We start from the raw sequence: 23,195 nt of genomic DNA on the forward strand, positions 1-23,195 counted from the left end.
ACCCAAGGCTGGACACAGAAAAACTGAAGCCTTGTGAACCCAGAATCACCAATGACTGAACATCAACTAAGGGGTAGGGCGTGGAGTTTCCCTAAGCACAGGGACCAAACAACTGATGTTTGCGAGATGACTTCAGGGGGCAGAACACTCAGGGCTACACAGCATCAGGTAACACTCACATTCACACTGAGAAAGTCATCTCTTTGCAGTTCTTTTCCCGCCCTGCTTAGGTCAAAGAGAAACTCAGTGTGGTTATAAAATAGCTTTCTAACCCTTGAGCCTCCCGCAGGCAACGGTATCTAGCTATTTAATAACGTTGTGTTGATTTTTATGGATATTTTCAGTTTATGGTAGCGATGCACATTAATCTAAGTTAAAAGAAGGAAATGAGTTAAAGAAAAATGCTAATAGGTGATTCACGGATCTGGTGAACATCATGGTGGTGACAGATGAATGGCTGCCACTGGGGCAGATGTGTGTGATGGACGGGCACGCAGCTGGGGGTGGGGCGCTCCGCTGGCTCTTCCACACACCGGCTGGGAGACCTTGGTTTCCTCATCTATCAATGAGAACATTCGTCCAAAACATCTCATCTGCCTTTTCCTACTCTGGTGACTTAAAACATTTCTGAAATTATGCCAGACAATTGAAGAGTAGGATCTGGCTCGCTCCCCACGAGAATCTCGTTCCCTGTTACATTTTCCCCAAAACCTAAAACAGTATCTGGGAAATATCTGATGCGTGGTTAATGTCTGATAACGTTTTGGTGTTTGATAATGGCTGAATAGACTGAAAAAGAAAAATGAACTTGTTTTACGTATCTGTTGTGTCACGTGAGACACCCCAGTGTTAATGACAGTGATTTCAGCGGCTTTGCAGCACAGTCTGACACGAGGGGACATCAGGAAGGAGAGCTGGTCTTTACGGTACCAGGGAGGGTAACACACTCTCACCCCGAGACCGGAGGCTCCCACGTGGCCTTCCCCGTTAACATCCAAGCTGTGCATTCAGGGCCTTTGTCTCTGAACGCAGGGACAAAAATTAATCAGTAGATCTAGATAAACATTGGACTCATGTTCCCAGGTTTAGTCAGGGGTTAGAGGTCAGGCATAACGTGTCACAACTGTCTTTTAATGTTCTCACTGACTTTTAAAACCCGTCATCCTGAGTTCTGATATTTTAATCTTAAGGTATAAAGCAAAATTCCAAGAATAAATAGAATGTAAAACACTTTTATAGAATCTTGCCTTCCCCTGGACATCATATGCCATCAATGTTGACAAACTAAAGTCCTGGTCTCTTCAAAATCATGATTATTTTAATAACTATAGCAACAACAATAATGACCATGGCCACTACCACCATAGCCAAAGATAGAAGAGCGACAGCCTCCATGTACTGGACGACTGCTGTATGCCAGGCCCCGTGTAGATGGTTCACACACATCCTCTCATTTTATCCTGCACAACACTGGGAGTAAGAAGCATTTCTCCCATTTTAAAGATGGAGAAACTGAAGCTTACAGAAGTTAACAAATGCCCCCAAGGTCACCTGACTGGTACCTGGCATGAGCTGCATTTCAGTCCAATCCTGTAGGTGTGCCTGGTTCATGCTACCTTTGCCTTCTCTCAGCACTTGCTAAGCAGATATTTATTGTACATCAGTTACACAAAAGACCCGGAGTTCAGTGTTCCCATAGACATTCTTTGCACTTCTCCAGAACTATTTTAAGAGGATGTAACATGCTAACTTTACAAGTTAACAACTTGTTACCTTATTGTTGCTGGTGTCTTTGAATAACTAACCAGTGCTGGGACTTCCCTGGTGGTCCAGTGGTAAAGAATCCGTCTCACAATGCAGGCAACTAAGCCCTGAGTGCCTCAACTACAGAGCCTGCTAGAGCCCACGTGATCTGGAACACGCGCGCCACAGCTAAAGAAGAGAAAACCCATACACCACAATGAAGAGCCCATGTGCCGCTACTAAGAACCAACACACCCAAAAAACACCAAAAAACAACAAACAACAACAAACTAACCAGTGCTGCTCATAATTTTTTTCTTTAACTCTGCAATATGAAAATTCTTTCCACAGTGTTGTCCACCTGGAAAAAGCACTAAGTTCTTGAAATCTGAGTATAAAATCCCAGCTGTTAAACATTGTTGCATCTACCCAACACTGATTTCTGAAACTAGGTTCTTTTTTTTCAATATTTTTTATTTATTTATTTATTTAATTTATTTAGTTTTGGCTGTGTTGGGTCTTCCTTGCTGCGTGCGTGCTTTCTCTAGTTGCAGCAAGCAGGGGCTACTCTTCGTTGCGGTGCGTGGGCTTCTCTTGTCACGGAGCATGGGCTCTAGGCACACGGGCGTCCGTAGTTGTGGCTCGCGGGCTCTAGAGCGCAGGCTCAGTAGCTGTGGCACATAGGCTTTGTTGCTCCGCGGCATGTGCGATCTTCCCGGACCAGGGCTCAAACCCATGTCCCCTGCATTGGCTGGCTGATTCTTAACCACTGCGCCACCAGGGAAGTCCTGAAACTAGGTTCTTGTAAAGATAAACCAATTCCTCAAAATTATCACTAGGGCTTCCCTGGTGGCGCAGTGGTTGAGAGTCCGCCTGCCGTTGCAGGGAACACGGGTTCGTGCCCCGGTCCGGGAGGATCCCACATGCCGCGGAGCAGCTAGGCCCGTGAGCCATGGCCGCTGAGCCTGCGCGTCCGGAGCCTGTGCTCCGCAACGGGAGAGGACACAACAGTGACAGGCCCGCGTACCGCAAAAAAAAAAAAAAAAAAAACCTATTACTAATGACCAACAGCTAAAAAAGATACTAAGATTCTCTTGTATGGAAGCCCCAGAATTGATGAGATAGAGTAATTTGAGAAATGAGCAGCTCTAACGCCTTGTCACAGGAATCTTCTCCATCACGAAGGAAAATCGCACTGAAAGTTCCAAGGAAGTAGTTAAGCCTGCCCAGTCATCACTGAACGTGTGGCATGACCCTAGGATTGCTGCCATAAGGTGCTCACCTCTGCCCTCCTGGCCTTGTCTCCCCCTCACTCTGGCTGAGCCCATTCCTCCTCTGTACTTTGCAGCTCAGACACCCCTGCTGTTCAAACAAGCCATGGCTCTGAGCATGCAAAGCTTGGTTCCTAAGATTCTCTGCTCCCGCTCTCCCCTGGATATTCCCATGATACGCTCCTTACTTTTCCCCTTGAACAGTCCCATGATGAGCTCTTCATTGTCTTCCTTGAAGAGCTCACCATATCTACACCCTCTGCCACTCCCTCCTACAGGAAACGCAAAAATCAACATACCTGGCCAGGACCTTCTTCCAGACTTTTCCAAAAGCCTGCTTCACTATCTCCATGACCCAAAAGTCCTGTCCTACAAGGTCTCAGGTACATCTCTCCCCTTGCTCCTGACTTGTCGATTTCTGCCAACAGTATCCCCATCAGTCTGGCCTCCCAGACTCCGATGCATGTCTCACTCTTCCTCCTTGCTCAACACTCCTGTCAGACAAGGAGGTGCCAGCACTGGAGCCAACCTGTCTGAGTCTAGACAAACTGCACTGTTTATAGGTGGTTATTTAAATGTAAACTAATTAGATAAAATTCAAAGTTCAGTCCTTCAGTCACATCCATCACATTGTGAACGCTTGAGAGCCACATATAAATAGGAGCTGCTGCGTTGGACAGCACAGATTTAGGGTGTCCACACCCCCCGAAAGCCTGTGCAACCAATTCCTTTGGCTTAACATTTACTAGGAACGTCGTGGGGGAAGAAACGTTCCCACCAGGTGTGAGACGTCGTAGGAGTCAGACCACAGCTCCCTCGGCCGCCACACTGCGCCCAGGTCGTCATCTCTCCTCGCTCCCACTTCTGCGAAGACTGCTCTTTCACACCCCGTTCAGTCCTTCCACCACCAGCTGCCAGAGGAATCTTCTCAGTTCACACCAAGGACAGGGGGCTCTGGTCTAGTGTGAACTCTGAGTACTCCGTATGATCCCGACTCAACTTCCTGGCCCCCACCTCCGCCTGCACCCCAAACATCCAACTCCTGCCCCCACAAAAGCCCCGCACAGCCTCACACTTCATCTCTCTCACACTGTCCCCTTCGTGTGGAGCACTTCTTTCCCGCCTGCCTGATGAACTCCTCTCTGTCTTTGGGGCTGATTCAAGTGTCACACTCCCCAGGAAAGCATCCTGGTCCCCACAGGCCCAGGTCTTCTTGACTCCCTTCAAACTCAGAGCCCTGCTCCAGGCACAGTCTTTGAGAAGGGAGGGCTTTTGGGATATATATCTTGAGCTTTAAAAATCTTCACGTGCCCAATCCCCTCCCCACCAGACCTACTGAACCAGAGAACATTTCTGCCCCCAGACAGGCTGGCCTGCAGAAGGGTGCCAGGGAGCTTACAGAGTAGCCCCAGTCTCATTAAAGGGCTGCGTTGCCCGCCCGCCCACCCCGTAATATATGGTGTTAAAAATCTATACTCACTCTTTGAAGAGCACAGCCTTCTTTCCCAACTGCTACTGGCTCTGGCAGAAGCTGAAATTGAGACTCTGGAATCACAGGAAAGAAAATGACAAAGCATTAAATCATATCAGAGAATACGAATGAAGGGCTAACAACCAACCGGGGAGGCAGAACATCTCCTCCTCGGCACAGGAGAAGTGCAAATATCCTGTGGCTTTAAAGTTCCCTCCGGGTCAGGTCACCTCCCCTAATTAAACAACCTGCACCAAGGGTAGGCAGGGCAAGTGAGATAAAGAGCTTGGCCAGGAGGGTGTGAAGGTCAAAGAAGGAATCTGCAATGAGGATAAAGCAAGGGACTGAGCTGGTGATACCTGGCCTGCAGGAGCGAGAAAGGCAATAAGGGAAACAGGCATGCTTGGGTGAGAGGGGATACTGAAGGCTTGAAACTTAACTAAGACCTTCAAATAAAGATTAAAACTCCCCTTCTCCATCTGGGATTAGGGTTACCTAAAGTTATACTCACAAAGGAATGAGAGGAAGGTGGCAACCAATGGGAAAATGAATACAGTACTTCTATTAGAGTGGCTACAGAGAGGGGACCGCAAAGCTCAAAAACAGGGCTGGACAGAGCAGAGATGCTGGCAAAGGCACTGCAGCAGAAAAATGAGGAGACAGGTAGATGGGTGATTGAAGGTCACAAAACCCCTGAATTATTCCAGAGGGGTCAAGGAATTAAACATAAAAAAATAACACCGAGATAGCCTCATCCACCAGAGAGCAGACAGCAGAAGCAAGAAGAACTACAATCCTGCAGCCTGAGGAACAAAAACCACATTCAAAGAAAGATAGACAAGATGTACCAGATGAAGGAACAAGATAAAACCCCAGAAAAACAACTAAATGAAGTGGAGATAGGTAACCTTCCAGAAAAAGAATTCAGAATAACGATAGTGAAGATGATCCAGGACCTCGGAAAAAGAATGGAGGCAAAGATCGAGAAGATGCAAGAAATGTTTAACAAAGACCTAGAAGAATTAAAGAACAAACAAACACAGATGAACAATACAACAACTGAAATGAAAACTACACTAGAAGGAATCAATAGCAGAATAACTGAGGCAGAAGAACGGATAAGTGACCTGGAAGACAGAATGCTGCGGAACAGAATAAAGAAAAAAGAATGAAAACAAGTGAAGACAGACTAAGAGACCTCTGAGACAACATTAAACGCAACAACATTCGCATTATAGGGGTCCCAGAAGGAGAAGAGAGAGAGAAAGAACCAGAGAAAATATTTGAAGAGATTATAGTCAAAAACCTCCCTAACATCGGAAAGGAAACAGCCACCCAAGTCTAGGAAGCACAGCGAGTCCCATACAGGATAAACCTAAGGAGAAAAATGCCGAGACACACAGTAATCAAATTGGCAAATATTAAAGACAAAGAAAAATTATTGAAAGCAGCAAGGGAAAAACGACAAATAACATACAAGGGAACTCCCATAAGATTAACAGCTGGTTTCTCAGCAGAAACTCTACAAGCCAGAAGGGAGCGGCATGATATACTTAAAGTGATGAAAGGGAAGAACCTACAACCAAGATTACTCTACCCAGCAAGGATCTCATTCAGATTCAATGGAGAAATCAAAAGCTTTACAGACAATCAAAAGCTAAGAGAATTCAGCACCACCAAACCAGCTCTACAACAAATGCTAAAGGAACTTCTCTAAGTGGGAAACACAAGAGAAACAAGGACCTACAAAAACAAACCCAAAACAATTAAGAAAATGGTAATAGGAACACACATATTGATAATTACCTTAAACGTGAATGGATTAAATGCTCCAACCAAAAGACACAGGCTTGCTGAATGGACACAAAAACAAGACCCATCTATATGCTGTCTACAAGAGACCCACTTCAGACCTAGGGATACATACAGACTGAAAGTGAGGGGACAGAAAAAGATATTCCATGCAAATGGAAATCAAAAGAAAGCTGGAACAGCAATACTCATATCAGATAAAATAGACTTTAAAATAAAGAAAGTTACAAGACAAAAGGAAGGACACTACATAATGATCAAGGGATCAATCCAAGAAGAACATATAACAATTATAAATATATATGCACCCAACATAGGAACACCTCAATACATAAGGCAACTGCTAACAGCTATAAAAGAGGAAATCGACAGTAACACAATCATAGTGGGGGACTTTAACACCTCACTTACACCAATGGACAGATCATCCAAAATGAAAATAAATAAGGAAACAGAAGCTTTAAATGACACAATAGACCAGATAGATTTAATTGATATTTATAGGACATTCCATCCAAAAACAGCAGATTACACTTTCTTCTCAAGTGCAAGACGGAACATTCTCCAGGACAGATCACATCTTGGGTCACAAATCAAGCCTCGGTAAATTTAAGAAAACTGAAATCATATCAAGCATCTTTTCTGACCACAACACCATAAGATTAGAAATCAATTACAGGGAAAAAAACATAAAAAACACAAACACATGCAGGCTAAACAATACGTTACTAAATAACCAAGAGATCACTGAAGAAATCAAAGAGGAAATCAAAAAATACCTAGAGACAAAGGACAATGAAAAATGATGATCCAAAACCTATGGGATGCAGCAAAAGCAGTTCTAAGAGGGAAGTTTATAGCAATACAAGCCTACCTCAAGAAACAAGAAAAATCTCAAATAAACAATCTAACCTTACACCTAAAGGAATTAGAGAAAGAAGAACAAACAAAACCCAACGTTAGGAGAAGGAAAGAAATCATAAAGAGCAGAGCAGAAATAAATGAAATAGAAACAAAGAAAACAATAGCAAAGATCAATAAAACTAAAAGCTGATTCCTTGAGAAGATAAACAAAATTGATAAACCATTAGCCAGACTCATCAAGAAAAAGAGGGAGAGGACTCAAATCAATAAAATTAGAAATGAAAGAGGAGAAGTTACAACAGACACCGCAGAAATACAAAGCATCCTAAGAGACTACTACAAGCAACTCTATGCCAACAAAATGGACAACCTGGAAGAAATGGGCAAATTCTTAGAAAGGTATAACCCTCCAAGACTGAACCAGGAAGAAATAGAAAATATGAACAGACCAATCACAAGTAATGAAATTGAAACTGTGATTTAAAATCTTCCAACAAACAAAAGTCCAGGACCAGATGGCTTCGCAGGTGAATTCTATCAAACATTTAGAGAAGAGCTAACACCCATCCTTCTCAAACTCTTCCAAAAAACTGCAGAGTAAGGAACACTCAAAAACTCATTCTATGAGGCCACCATCACCCTGATACCAAAAGCAGACAAAGATACTACAAAAAAAGAAAATTACAGACCAATATCACTGATGAATACAGATGCAAAAATCCTCAAAAAAATACTAGCACACAGAATCCAACAACACATTAAAAGGATCATACACCATGATCAAGTGGGATTTATACCAGGGATGCAAGGATTCTTCAATATATGCAAATCAATCAGTGTGATACACCATATTAACAAACTGAAGAATAAAAACCATATGATCAGCTCAATAGATGCAGAAAAAGCTTCTGACAAAATTAAACACCCATTTATGATAAAAACTCTCCAGAAAGTAAGGCATAGAGGGAACCTACCTCAACATAATAAAGGCCATACACAACAAACCCACATTCTCAGTGGTGAAAAACTGAAAGCATTTCCTCTAAGATCAGGAACAAGACAAGGATGTCCACTCTCACCACTATTATTCAACATAGTTTTGGAAGTCCTAGCCACGGCAATCAGAGAAGAAAAAGAAATAAAAGAAATACAAATTGGAAAAGAAGAAGTAAAACTGTCACTGTTTGCAGATGACATGATACTATACATAGAGAATCCTAAAGATGCTACCAGAAAACTACTAGAGCTAATGAATGAATTTGGTAAAGTCGCAGGATACAGAATTAATGCACAGAAATCTCTTGCATTCCTCTACACTAATGATGAAAAATCTGAAAGAGAAATTAAGGAAACACTCCCATTTACCATTGCAACAAAAAGAATAAAATACCTAGGAATAAACCTACCTAGGGAGACAAAAGACCTGTATGCAGAAAACTATAAGACACTGATGAAAGAAATTAAAGATGATACCAACAGATGGAGAGATATACCATGTTCTTGGATTGGAAGAATCAATATTGTGAAAATGACTATACTACCCGAAGCAATCTACAGATTCAATGCAATCCCTATCAAACTACCAATGGCATTTTTTTACGGAACTAGAACAAAAACTCTTAAAATTTGTATGGAGACACAGAAGACCCCAAATAGCCAAAGCAGTCTTGAGGGAAAAAAAACAGAGCTGGAGGAATCAGTCTCCCTGACTTCAGACTATACTACAAAGCTACAGTAATCAAGACAATATGGTACTGGCACAAAAACAGAAACATAGATCAATGGAACAAGAGAGAAAGCCAGAGATAAACCCACGCACCTATGGTCAACTAATCTATGACAAAGGAGGCAAGGATATACAGTGGAGAAAAGACAGTCTCTTCAATAAGTGATGCTGAGAAAACTGGACAGCTACATGTAAAAGAATGAGATTAGAACACTCCCTAACACCATACACGAAAATAAACTCAAAATGAATTCGAGACCTAAATGTAAGACTGGACACTATAAAACTCTTAGAGGAAAACATAGAAGAACACTCTTTGACATAAATCACACATCCTAGAATAATGGAAATATAAACAAATGGGACCTAATGAAACTTAAAACCTTTTGCACAGCAAAGGAAACCATAAACAAGACGAAAAGACAACCCTCAGAATGGGAGAAAATATCTGCAAACGAATCAACAGACAAAGGATTAATCTCCAAAATATATAAACAGCTCATGCAGCTCAATAGTCAAAAAACAAACAACCCAATCCAAAAATGGGCAGAAGGCCTAAATAGACATTTCTTCAAGAAAGACATACAGATGGCCAAGAAGCACATGAAAAGCTGCTCAATATCACTAATGATTAGAGAAATGCAAATCAAAACTACAATGAGGCATCACCTCACACCAGTTGGAATGGGCATCACCAGAAAATCTACAAACAACAAATGCTGGACAGGGTGTGGAGAAAAGGGAACCCTCTTGCACTGTTGGTGGCAATGTAAATTGATACAGCCACTATGGAGAACAGTATGGAGGTTCCTTAAAAGACTAAAAATAGAATTACCATATGATCCAGCAATCCCACTACTGGGCATATACCCAGAGAAAACCATAATTCAAAAAGACACATGCACCCCAATGTTCATTGCAGCGCTATTTACAATAGCCAGGTCATGGAAGCAACCTGAATGCCCATTGACAGACGAATGGATAAAGAAGATGTGGTACATATATACAACGGAATATTACTCAGCCATAAAAAGGAATGAAATTGGGTCATTTGTTGAGATGTGGATGGATCTAGACTGTCATACAGAGTGAAGTACAAATATCGTATATTAACACATGCATGTGAAACCTAGAAAAATAGTACAGATGAACCGGTTTGCAGGGCAGAAGTTGAGTCACACATGTAGAGAACAAACGTATGGACACCAAGGGGGGAAAAGCGGTGGGCGGGTGGGGGTGGGGGTGGGATGAATTGGGCGATTGGGATTGACACGTATACACTGATCTGTATAAAATTGATGACAAATAAGAACCTGCTGTATAAAAAAATAAAATTTAAAAATAAAATAAAATAATAACACTATGAAAGTTCTAGAAGAAAACATGAGAACTCTGTTTGAAAACACCTTCACAGGGAAAGCCTTTCTAAGTTAAGATTTAAAACCTAGAGGCCATAACATAAAGATTAATAAGCTGACTACATAAAAATGTTTTTAAATGTCCACATGGAAAGGGATATCATGGGACTTCCCCAGTAGCGCACTGGTTAAGACTCCACACTCCCAATGCTGGGGGCCCAGGTTCGATCCCTGGTCAGGGAACTAGATCCCACATGCATGCCGAAACTAAGAGTTCACGTGCCACAACTGAGGAGCCTGTGAGCTGCAACTAAGGAGCCTGCTGGCCGCCACTAAGGAGCACATGTGTCACAACTAAAGGAGCCGGCGAGCTGCAACTAAGGAGCCTGCCTGCCGCAGCTAAGACCCAGCACAACCAAATTAATAAATTAAATAAATAATAAATAAAATAAATATTTAAAAAAAGGATATCAGGACCAAGGTTAAAATGTGTCAATACATATCAGAGATGACAGACTCATAAAGGGTCCTACAAATCAATAAAAACAACAATAAAATCCAGTAGAAAAATGGGCGAATGATCTGAGTAGTTCATGTAACAGAAAGGAAATACAAATGACTCTTCGACATATAAAAAGATGCTCAATCTCATTTACAAGAGAAATGCAAATTAAACCCACAAGGCGATGGTGATCTTTATTGTATTGGCAAAGAACAAAAAGTGTAATAACAGACTGTGCTGCTGGGGCCGTGGGAAAGTAGATGCCCTCACGCAAGGTACAGATTTATACTCCCGTCAACAAACCCTACAGATGGCATTTTGGCAAAATCTGCAGCAAGGTACAGTACACACGCCTTTGATCTAATAATCTAATTTCTAGGAACTGATTTGTGTTCAGACCTGAACATGTTTGAGAACATGTTTGTGAAGGTTATTTGTTATAGTATTACTTACCATGGCAAAAAAAATTGGCACTCACATGCCCACTCGTAGGGGATATGTTAAGTAAATGATGGTACAACTTTATAAAGAAGTATAATGTACAGCCATTAAATACAAATAAAATTAACTATAAGCCATTAAAATAATGTGGCATATTTGTCTCTACGGGTAATGACCTCCAAGGTACACTGTTAACTAAAAATGCAAGGAACAGAAGAGAATGGGTAGAATAACATCTCTTGCATTGAGAGAGAGAGAGAGAAATATGCATGTTATGCTTATATGTGTGTAAAATGTTTCAGGATGGACACAGATGATAATCATGACTGGGGCTGGGAAGGAAACTGAGAGGCTAGGGGCAGAGATGAGGGAGACTTTTCACTGATATCCTTTTGTACCTTTTGAATTGCTACCATGTGCACGTTCAAGGTTTTCCCTATTTAATTAAAAAATACAATATAGGGACTCCCCTGGTGGTCCAGTGGTAAAGAATCCGTCCTGCAATGCAGGGGACGTGGGTTCGATCCCCGGTCAGGTAACTAAGATCCCACGTGCCGCAGGGCAACTAAGCCCGTGCGCCACAACTATTGAGCCCGCGTGCCACAAACTACAGAGCCCATGCGCCACAACTAGAGAAGAGAAAACCTGCACGACGCAACTAGAGAGAAGCCCACACACCACAGTGAAGAGCCTGCAAGCCACAAAGAAGAGAGCCCGTGTGCCACAACTAAGACCCGACGCAGCCAAAAATAAAAATAAGCAAATAAAATAAAATATTTTAAAAATACAATATAAACTCCTCAAGTACAATGGTCTATCCTACATTGTCCAATACAGTAGCCACTAGCCACATGGTGACTGTTTAAATTTAAAATGATCAAAACTAAATAAAACATAAAATTCAGCTCCTCAGCTGCGCTAGCCACATTTCACATGCTCAATGGCCACAGAAAGTGTATCTCCTTCATGGTTCTGGGAAAGGTACTGATAAGAAGATTCACTCCGTCCTGCTTTGTACCGAATCACTAGCAGCTGATTCCCCACGGGGGTTTTTGCTCGAGAGCCAGCCAAGCCCACAGCCCCAGGCCCTGCTTCTGCCACCTGGGGCAGCACTGTGGGCAAGGAAGCTCAGCCCAGCAGGCTGGTCCTGTAGACAGAGAATCAGAGAACCAGAAAATCCTGCTACCCAATCCTGAGGAGAAGGGACACAGCCCGAGGAGAGAGAGAGGCAGGCAGGTCAATCAGGGGCTCAGCTGGAAGACAGGGGGCTTATATACCCAGTGGCACATCTTCTAAAAAAATCGTACTGGCCAAGAAGCGAGGCAATGAAACACGCACAACGTATCCTGAACTAGCCCAGCACCTTCAAAGCAGCAGCCTCTGGGATCAAGATGTAGGCTGGCGATTAGTCTGAAATAACCACCTGCTTGAAATCATGCTTAAAGCAAGAAAACCCTACAGAAATACAAGCCAGTCTTCCACTGGATAAAAGAGGAGCCAAAAGCCACTTGACCCTTTACCTCCAGGGACCACGAAGTCTTTAGGCTCTCCCAGAACAAGCTTTAACTCGAACACTGCTCTATGAATTAATGCGAACACATGCACTGTCATTGGCTGAGATCAGCTCTCAAAGGTAAGGTGCTAGAAAGAGCATCACATAAGTGACTACTTTCCACATGACTGAAAGGAATTAAAATAGCCCTCTATATGGGTATGCAAGAGCAGAAGGCCGGAAATAGAACCTCAGGGCCCCAAAACACTCTCCCATGGCTCGAATCTGTGCTCCGAACTCAAAAGAAAAGCAAGGAGATTAAAGAGGGCTTTGTCATTTCTAAAGGAGGGAAGCTGGTCTACAGTATTTTCTAACTGCAGGGACAAAGCCAGTGTGAGACAGAAAGGAGCCCTGTTATAAACAGCTGGCAGGTTCTACCAGGACAAGAACTCTGGCTTCCAGCATGAGGTTCAGCATTCAGAGCCCTTCGTGAGCTGGTCCCTACCTTCTCTAGCCAGAATCTCTTCCCCAGAGATCTCTGTACACAGGGAAATCAGCATCAGAAAAAGGTGATGCCACGCTCAAAATTTTAGTCAAAACACAGTTTTGTTTAGAACTTTATCCAAATAAGTAAACAAAAATCAAAATCTATCCTAAGATCAATAGCAAATATGGAACAAGATTTAAGTTATAACTGTCATCCTGTGCTAATTCTTAGAACAAAGAATAAATCACACGTAAATTGCCTTAGAGTATGGTAAGTCCTTCCAGTTAACATTTGGTTGGCACAGCGCTATTATACAAGGGATGTTTTTTGCAAAAATGCTTTACTGCTTTGCCCCAGGCCTCTCAATCCTTTGATTTTCAAGTCCCGCCCTCTCGTCATCAACTAACAGGTGTCACATCTATTACTGCCTCCACAGTCAAGCGGCTTCTGCGGTGAGTTCATGAAATCCCATGTCTCTCTCTCCAAGGTTTGTCTTGTATTTGTAAAATGTCCTTGAGACCTGGGAGAGACGATGACCAAGAGGTGGATGCTCCTGGAGCATGGCTGGACACCACTGTTGAAAAGAGACGGAGGCACAACGGGGTGGGACCCAAGTTTGTAAGTGGCAAGTCCATTAATGAATATTTTCCTGTTATAACGTCTGCTTCCCCACTAAAACCTGTAAACTATGGGGAATCTGCTACTAGATAGGCTGATAATCAGACCCTCTGGTGACTGTACCTGAACTGGCTTTGTATTTTTCTCCACTGCCCCATTTTCTGTCGACCTGGATGATACCCTCTCTATCTATCCCCATCTCCTAACAATTCTTTCTGGCAGAACTAAGAGTTATATCCTTCAGTCCCCCAGCCATTAGCAACCTCGGCTTCATTCTCCATACCTACAAGTATTTATGACCTGCATCTTTTACCATAATACTCACGAAAACACTGGCTGTACCCTCCACTAGGCTGCAAGCTCCTTGAAGACAAGTCTTACTACATCTCTGCATCTGCCGTGGCACTTTAGCATACACGAAGGGCAAGGGAAGAGCTAAATGGGACCCCACGTTGGATCTGCTTGACTTTAACCTTTGCCTTTCGTTGCTTTTGTTATTATACTCATACATAACGGCCTGCCTCAGGGAACCCTGCCCACCTGTGAACAGCTGCAAGAAAAAAAGAAACACATCCCCTCACCGAGGCTGGTCATTCCAGGAGATGTTCTGCAAGACCGATGGCCCTTTTACTTTACTTCCTCTCCGCCTCTCCCTCTCTATTCTGCCTTATTACTTTACTTCCTCACCACCTCCCCCTCTCTGATTCTATAAAAGAAACTGGCATCCAAGTCCAGATAAGATGGTTTATCAGAGACACTAGTCTGCCATCTTCTCGGTCAGCCAGCTTTCCGAATAAAGCCGTCTTCCTTGCCTCAACACCTCGTCTCCGATTCACTGGCCTCTTGTGCGGCGAGCAGAGCGAGCTTGAGCTCGGTAACACTTGGTGGTCACTTGGTATAAATACCAAGTGAAAGCATGGAAGCCCTGAATCAGCAGGGCGGCCCCAGCAGCGCCACTGCAGGCCATTCCTTCACTTTGCCCATTACGGCCACCAGTCAAATGAACTTTCCTCATCAGAGCAGTGTAGCTTTAGAGGCTCCAGTTCAGATGGGAAGGTGAGACCCAGAGAGGTTAAGCCAGGTGCCCAATGGCACACAGCTCTTCTCTCCTCTGCCCCTACTCCACTGGTGGCTCACAGTGGCCCTCAGCATGACATGGAAGGCCCCCGCCCCACCTTTCCCTGAATGATCTGCAATCCCTACGCCTTACGTTCCTTCACACCCGCACAGCTTTGGCACAAATGCTCCCCTCTCCCTGGCACGCCCCTGCCTGCTGAGCTCCCGCTCAACCTTCAAGTCTTGGCTACGAAAATATTACCCCATCTGTAAATGCTCCTCTGAGGGTTCAGCTGCGCAGTTCCATAACCTGGGTTCAATTCTCTGCTCTGTCGCTGATCCGTGTGTGACCTTGGCAAGTCACTGAACCTCTTAGAGCCTCGGTGTGGGGACAAAATGAGATGATGCACGGGGACTGCTCACAGCAGTGACTGGCGGATGCGACCGCTCACAGCACAGCTGGGAAGAGCTGCCCTGCCTTCCAAGGCGGCGCTAGAAAGCCCTGCCACTGAAACTGAGCAGGACCCTATGGGGCCCTCCTAGGCACAAAAGCCCTTCTGTGTCCTCCATTTCTTGTTTGTAGGCTTCATTCAGCCTCCTTGACCTTCCCTGAGTTCCAAAGGGAATATTCAAACAGTTGCTAATCAGGGAAGAGAGGGAATGCAGAAACAGAGGAGCTGTCAGAATAGTGCAGCCTTGGGGCAGGGTCCTGGTTCCTCCTCAGGGAATATACATCACAGTATCTTTGCCCTCTTCTGCGGAAACTAAGTCCCCCACCCAGGTGGAGGATGGTAACTTCAGGATGAGCACAAGATTCCTGGAGCACTACCCTGTTACCTCACCACCAACCAATCAGAAGAAACTCACAACCTGCAGCCCGCACTCCAAATTTGACTTTAAAATGGTCTCCCCCAAAACCACCAGGGAGTTCGGGGTTTTTGAGCATGAGTCACCTGTTCTCCTTGCTTGGCCCTGCAATAAACTTTCTCTGCTCCAAAATCTGACGTTTTGGTTTGCTTGGCCTTTCTGTGTGTCGGGCACACGAACTTGTGTTCAGAAACACCACACCTCCATCACCCTGCACTGCCACTGTGCCCAGGTCTGTTCAGATGCCTGCTATCTTTATATTCCCAGAGTGTAACCCATAGCTCAGTTCCCAAACTTCATCACATATAAGGCTTGAATTCTATTCCATATAATCTTTTTTGGGGGGGGGAGGGGGGAGCTGTACCACGCAGCATGTGGAACTTCCCAGACCAGGGATAGAACCTGCGCCCCTGCAGTGGAAGTGCAGAGTCTTAACCACGGGACCGCCAGGGAAGTCCAAGCTTGAATCCTATTCTGGGTATATCACAGATCAAACACCCAATACCAATAGCCAAAAGCCACAGCTTAAACCACCTAGGAGAAAGGCTGCTGTCACTTTGGGTAATTACTTCACAAGAAGAGGATCTCAACCTGCAGCAGGGTAAGTAAGAACCTGCCCACACCTTCAGCAGGAGGTACAGCTTCCCTGAATCAGCAGCTTCCCTGGTACAGCCCCAAAGGCGTCCAACCACGGACAGCAACACCCTACACAGCTTCTGGGATTGAAAAACCTGAAATATGATCAAGAGGGTTTCTGAGGGTTCCGTTTAGGAGGATATCTTAATCTCTCCCTAACTTTTTTTTTTGGCTGCGTTGGGTCTTTGTTGCTGCGCCCCGGCCTTCTCTAGCTGCGGCGAGCAGGGGCTACTCTGTTGCGGTGTGCGGGCTTCTCATTGCGGTGGCTTCTCTTGTTGCGGAGCATGGGCTCTAGGCACATGGGCTTCGGTAGTTGTGGCACGCAGGCTCAGTAGTTGTGGTGCACGGGCTTAGCTGCTCTGGCATGTGGGATCTTCCCAGACCAGGGCTCTAACCCGTGTCCCCTGCATTGGCAGGCAGATTCTTAACCACTGCGCCACCAGGGAAGCCCCCTTGACCTCTTCTGAAGAGGCAACTACATCCAAGGTCAGAGAGGACTTTGGTTTGCAAAAATTATGTCTTTGGGGCCGGATTAATTCTTTGCTGTGCATCTCCTATGCATTGTGAGGGTAATTAACAGTATCGCAGGCGAGGCCCTCAAGTTGTGACAAGCAAAAATATCTCCAGATGCTGCCAAATGCTCCCTAGGGGGAAAGCTGCCCTCAGGGGAGACCACTTCTACAGGAAGTGAGCCCACTCAACTCCAACCTTTATTACTGTAGTTAATCAGTGAGGAACATTTTTAGCCACTCACCAAATCTACCTTGACATATTTTCTTCCAGTGCTCAGGAATTTTTTTTTTTTTAAGGGCACAGTCTAGAAGGCAGTTCTCTTGAAGGCAGTGGTTCTCAACCCGGTCTGCACAACAGAACCCCCCAGGGAGCTTTAAAAAAAATACAGATTCCTCGGATTCCAGGGACCACCCTCAGAGATTCAGATTCAGCTGGCCCGGGGCAGAGTCCAGGCATGGGTATTTTTTTTTTTTTTTTTTTTGGCCGTACGCGGGCCTCTCTCTGTTGTGGCCCCTCCCGTTGCGGAGCACAGACTCCAGACGCGCAGGCTCAGCGGCCATGGCTCACGGGCCCAGCCGCTCCGTGGCATGTGGGATATTCCCGGGCCGGGGCGGGGCACGAACCCGTGTCCCCTGAATCGGCAGGCGGACTCTCAACCACTGCGCCACCAGTGAAGCCCCAGGCATGGGTATTTTTTAACCTTCTCTAGAAGGTTATAACATGCAGCCAGGAGATGCACTGCCCAGAGACACTTCATCTGATTCCACCCTCTCTCCCATCCTTTGAATCCGGCAGTGTTAAAAGCCAGTGAGCCATTCAGCCAAAATGAGGCTAAGGGGATTTATTAACATCCTCATCCTTGACAGTAAAACTTCCTCTGCACACTCCATTTCTTGGCCTGCAGATGACTTGCCAGAAAGAAGGGAACTTAACCCCGTAATCAAGTGGCTTTCCCATGGCCTTATAGATATAAACAGTGCTATCCCATAGGACTTTCTGTGAAGACAGGAATGTTCTCTATTTGCTCTGCTTAATACGGTAGCTGCTGGCCACATGGCACGTGAGCATGTGAAATGTGGCTAGTGTGACTGAAGAACAGAATTTTTGATTTTATTTAATTTGAATTAATTTGAATTTAAATAGCCACATGTGGCTAAAGGTCGCTGTAACGGATAGTACAGTAAGTGTTTATGTCCCTACAGGGTCACAGAAATAAAGAAAAGTCCTAAAGTCTGCTAAATTCCATAGAACTGTGAAACTTACAAAACGTTATGTCTTAAAATATCTAAACTCAACAGTCCTTAAATTATCAAATGGGATCCTAATGTATTCCAACAAAGAATCAATTTAGGAGAAATTTTAAAGTAAAAAATGTTTTTTCAACTTGCATAACTAGCTTCCCAGCATATTCCAAACACAGCTTTGAGGGGGGCATTCCTGGCCCTCTTCTTTTGAACTCTCATCATTGTAATAATTGATCTAGTCATCAGAATAACCAGAAGCTGGAAAAGAACACGACACAGGGAAGTTGATTTCCACTCTCAGCAGTTCATTAGAGTACTAGGATAAAACACTCTTGCTTTCCTTCCCTCCAAACCCAGATAACTTTTGCATGGAACCTCTTGCCCCCAAGATAGGCCTGAACCAACACACAATGAAAACCAAGGTCATCTCTAAGAGCAAGTTTTTTTTCTCCTATCATTGTTTCATAATCACTTACAATTGAACAAATCGCATTCACGCATTCATTCCAGGTGTGCAGATCCTCACAGAACTAGTAGCTCATAAATTTTTAAAAAGCTAACAAATAGAAAGGCAATTCTATCTCATTGTAAAGGCAATGGATGGTTTGGAGTTGAAGAAACTCTCACCGGCCTTCCTGAGTACAAAATATATTTATCTCAAAAATAAAAATTGTATATCAACTATACTCCTATAAAAATTAAAAGAGGTCTTCCCTGGTGGCGCAGTGGTTAAGAATCCACCCGCCAATGTAGAGGACACGGGTTCGAGCCCTGGTCTGGGAAGATCCCACATGACACAGAGCAACTAAGCCCGTGCGCCACAACTACTAAGCCTGAGCTCTAGAGCCGGCAAGCCACAACTACTGAGCCCGCATGCCACAACTACTGAAGCCCCCACGCCTAGAGCTCACGCTCCGCAACAAGAGAAGCCACCGCAATGAGAAGCCCACGCACCGCAACAAAGAGTAGTCCCTGCTCGCCCCAACTAGAGAAGGCTCAAGTGCAGCAATGAAGACTCAGTGCAGCCAAAAATAAATAAATGAAAAATAAATTAAAGTACAGAATCTTTAAAAAATAATAATAATAAATTAAAAGAAAAAAAAAATGCTTACTCTCCTCGGCCCGAACTCCCTTGACCCACCTCTAAGCAGAGTATGAGCTATTTAATAATGAGTTAATAATTCTCCAGTAATTCAAAGTGGTGCTCACTCTTCATAATAGCTGGTACTTATTGAGTGCTTACCACATGCTGGGCCCTGTGCTTTATTTTATCTAAATCTCACCACTGCCTTCTGTTTTTTTTTTTTTTTTTTTTCGGTATGCGGGCCTCTCACTGCTGTGGCCTCTCCCGTTGTGGAGCACAGGCTCTGGACACGCAGGCTCAGCGGCCATGGCTCACGGGCCCAGCCACTCCGCGGCATGTGGGATCTTCCAGGACCGGGGCGCGAACCCGTGTCCCCTGCATCGGCAGGCGGACTCTCAACCACTGCGCCACCAGGGAAGCCCTCACCACTGCCTTCTGAAGCAGGTACCATTACCAGAAGCTGAGGCTCAGAGTTTAGGTAACTGGCCCATGGCCACACAGCTACCAAGTGGTAGAAATGGGATTTGGACCCAAGTCTCTCTGATTTTCTGGTGGGAATCCTTTGGGTTGTAAACAAAAACAAACATGTAATTATAGCATTCGGTACCACACTGAGCCATTCTCTCTTTGATCAGCTGCAGCTCAATGAAGGGACTTTGGGGTAGCAGGGTTCAGAAATCCTGAGCTTATCCTTACTTCAGAAACCAACCCATCCCCCATGGACCTCTTTCTCTGTCCTGGGGCTTCACCAGGCAAGTGGAAGAGGAGTCTTGGGGAACACTCGTGATCCTGCTAGGACAACTGCACCCAAGAGGACAAGACAGATGCGTGCTGCAGAACTTTCCAAACGCCACCATGGGAGTAGAAGGTAGTAGGGTCCCAGCTATGGGATCCCAAGGGAGAAAGAAACAAATTTTAGTTGGGGGCAGGGGAAAAATCAGGGTAGTGTTCTTGGAGGGGACAGATGAGCTAAGGGGTAGGTAATATTTTGTTAAATCAAAAACAAATGGAGGGCTTCCCTAGTGGCGCAATGGTTGAGAGTCCGCTTGCCGATGCAGGGGACACGAGTTCGTGCCCTGGTCCGGGAAGATCCCACATGCCGCGGAGCAGCTGGGCCCATGAGCCATGGCCGCTGAGCCTGCGCGTCCGCAACGGGAGAGGCCACAACAGTGAGAGGCCCGTGTACCGCAAAACAAACAAACAAACAAACAAACAAATGGAGACCAGCCTTAAAAATTCCCTGAGCAGATGAGACCAGTTCAGTCATACAAACAAAGCTTAATTTATTTTGCAAGACTAACTTGACCTGGGTCATTTCTTGCTTGTCCCTAAAAATCATAAGCAAAACCTTGTTTCCCAAGGTTGATATGAGGTAACTATTAACCAATTCCCTGTTATTTAAGAAAATTCTAACACCATAACCAACCACTGTAAAGAATAAACCGTCACTGCTTTCTCCCTATGTAAGCTGCTTTATAATAATATATCCCTGAGCCTCATTCCATCGTTTTGGTTTGAGTGCTCCGGGTTCTGTCTTGTTGGTGTGTTTGCCCAATAAATTTTTACTAATTACTACTCTGGTGATTCATCGGTTTTACTTCTGTTATTTCTGGACTTTTGACAATTTAGACATTAGAGATTCCATGAAGGGCATTCCCAGAGGTGCGGACAGCCTAAGCAAAGGCAGCAGCAGGAAGAATGTGTGTTCACTAGCCTGGGCTAGAGCAAAGGAAGCAGAGAAGGAAAGGGGAGGTCACAGTGCAGAGGGGGAGGGGGCAGGGTCTCCAGGGGCCTAGCTGAAAGGCTGAGGCAGCATCAGAGAACCCAGGAAGTACCCAAGTAACTATCCCAGGACCTGTTTTGCACCCCGGTCCTGGCACTGTCAGGCTGTGTGGCCTCAAGCAAGTCCCTTCTCCTCTCTGGGCATCAGTATTCTTCAGGAGGCTACCAAGGATTTCTTGCTGGCCTGAAAACCTAATTTTAGAAAAATGAACTGATGGTAGGAACACAGGTTATTAATTTCTCTAATTTTTAACTTCCTATATTTTAAAAATATTGTTGATAAGAATTTATTAGTAACAATAAAATAAGTCTAGTGGTTCAGAATAGAGGCCTTGAGGTCAGACTCACTGTGTGTTCTGGGAGGGAACCATATCTGAACCCCTCACATTCCTCCTCTAAGAAATGGGCACAGTGGTGGCACCTACTTCATGGCGCTGTTGAGAGGAATAAGGCAGGTTTTTTTAAGGTGCTTAGGAAAGGGCCTGGCACCCTGTATTTGCTTATTGTACGTCTGCTATCATTAATAATAAACCATTTTTAACTCCCAGCCAGGTGTAGTCAGCCATTAGGGATTTCTGAGCCGGTGAGAGGTGAGACAAATGCTGGCCTCTGGTCCCAGCAGGGACCTTTTGTTACTTAACCAGCTAGGCCCGGGGGCACAAAAAAGGACTCATACATTGGCCTGGATGTACAGCCTTTTCACCCTCCGGCACCCTCTTCCTCCCTCCCTACCTCACTCTGTCAACTTGGCCTCCTCCCCTCCTCTGCGGGTTCAGGGGTGCAAACCCGCACGTGCTCTGCCCTGCAGCTGGCGTTACACAATCTGCATTTCCAAGACTGCCAGGAAGCCCTTGTAGGAGTGGGCAGGGGATGCTGCGGCTGTTGGCCGGCCGGCTCCGGGCTGTCAGGGTGTTTGGACCAGTATCCTGACTCGCCAGCTGAGGGGAGGAGAGGGCGCAAGGGCAAGGGAATTGGGGCAGGCTGAGGAAAGGGGAGCTGAAAGGCTGCTGGAGGTCGGTTTCGGCTGGGAGAGGTCTTGAGGGGTGCGGATGTCTGGGGGCAGGACGGGGGCAGGCGACTGCGGCTGGGAGGGCAGCCGAGCAGCAGCCCTTCCCCAGAAAGTGGGAGAAATGGGGGTGCAGGAGCCTCCAAACCACCCAGGCACTTGGGTGGGGAGCGCACACGGGTTGATGATGGCGCAAGCAGTGGGGAGGCCAAATAGAAAGAGGTTGCAGGTCCCCGACCCATCCTCACCTTGTCCGCGGCCTTAGGAAAGCAGGAAGTAGGGGGACCAGGGATTCGGAAATGTCAAACCTATCCAGGCACCGGAAGGAAGCGCGCAGGGGCTGATGCCAGGGCGGGGGAACTGAGTAAAAAGGGAGGTGCATGTTCCCGACCCTTCTTCACCTCGTGCCGCTTGGAGGGAGGCCAGGCAGCCCGCACTCGGTAAGTGGAAGGTAGGTCACGGGGCCATTGGAGGAGCCCCCGGATACTCCCTCCTAGACGTGCACACCCCCACCCCGCCTCAGCCCGCCCCACCCCACCAGCGCTCACCTCACCTGACCTCAGCCGCCTGGGACCAGCCGCACTATCTAGACGCCTGTCCTCGGCCCCGGGCTCCTGCTCAGGTCCAGCAGCACTGCCCGCGCCCGCGCCGCTCTCAGCTCCGGGGCCGGCTCGGATGGGAGCCTTAAAGGCGCTGCGTGAGGGCCTACGTCCTCCGACAGAAAAGCCGGCTCCGCCTGCGCCCGGCCCCCAGCGCTGCTCCCCGGCTGTTGCGTTCTGTCTTGGGGTCTCAGGGGCGAGAACCCCTAGCTCCCCGGCGCCCCCGGCTTATAGCATTAAGCCCGGAGTGTAAAGTTAGTATTCCGCACAACCCGACCCCAGCAACCCGTCTCCAGGCATCCAATAGTTTCACGCCGCGAAGCCAGGGGCGGGGTTGGGGGAAGAGGGGAAGAACCCAAACACCCCAGCCCCGCCCCGAAGGCGCTCACTTGCGCCCTGGGGGAGAGATCGGAACCCAGAGGGCCACACACAATTTCACAATGCGACGCCAGAATTCGTCGCGGCATTGTGTTTCATTTACTGAGCACCTGTTGTGTGCCTAGCTCTGCTGGGCACCGCACCCGGCAGTAACTCCCGCTGGATCTCTGACCCCGAAGGGCTCGGAGAGAAAGACAGGTTCTCGGGCAAGCAAAGTAACCCTACCTTATATGGGTTATCTCATT

At 45.9% G+C, this 23,195-nt stretch overlaps 1 protein-coding gene across 5 annotated transcripts in view; it reads right to left on the reverse strand.

Annotated features, from left to right (window-relative positions):
- The window catches only part of ABHD6 (abhydrolase domain containing 6, acylglycerol lipase), a 54,033-nt gene extending 31,160 nt beyond the window's left edge, over positions 1-22,873 (reverse strand). The window contains exons 1-2 of one of the 5 annotated variants that reach the window (XM_030867528.2): positions 22,532-22,873; positions 4,495-4,559 (exon numbers count right to left, since the gene is read on the reverse strand). The gene's annotated coding sequence lies outside the window, so the exon portion shown is untranslated. Of the gene's footprint in view, positions 1-4,494; positions 4,560-15,103; positions 15,144-22,221; positions 22,314-22,521 lie in introns of those variants that run through there. The other 4 variants (XM_030867527.2, XM_030867526.2, XM_030867530.2 and 1 more) reach the window with 4 other exon arrangements.
- Positions 22,874-23,195: the final 322 nt, after the last annotated feature.

The sequence above is a fragment of the Globicephala melas genome, chromosome 11 (genome assembly GCF_963455315.2).
Source record: "Globicephala melas chromosome 11, mGloMel1.2, whole genome shotgun sequence".
In the NCBI taxonomy this organism is placed as follows: domain Eukaryota; kingdom Metazoa; phylum Chordata; class Mammalia; order Artiodactyla; family Delphinidae; genus Globicephala; species Globicephala melas.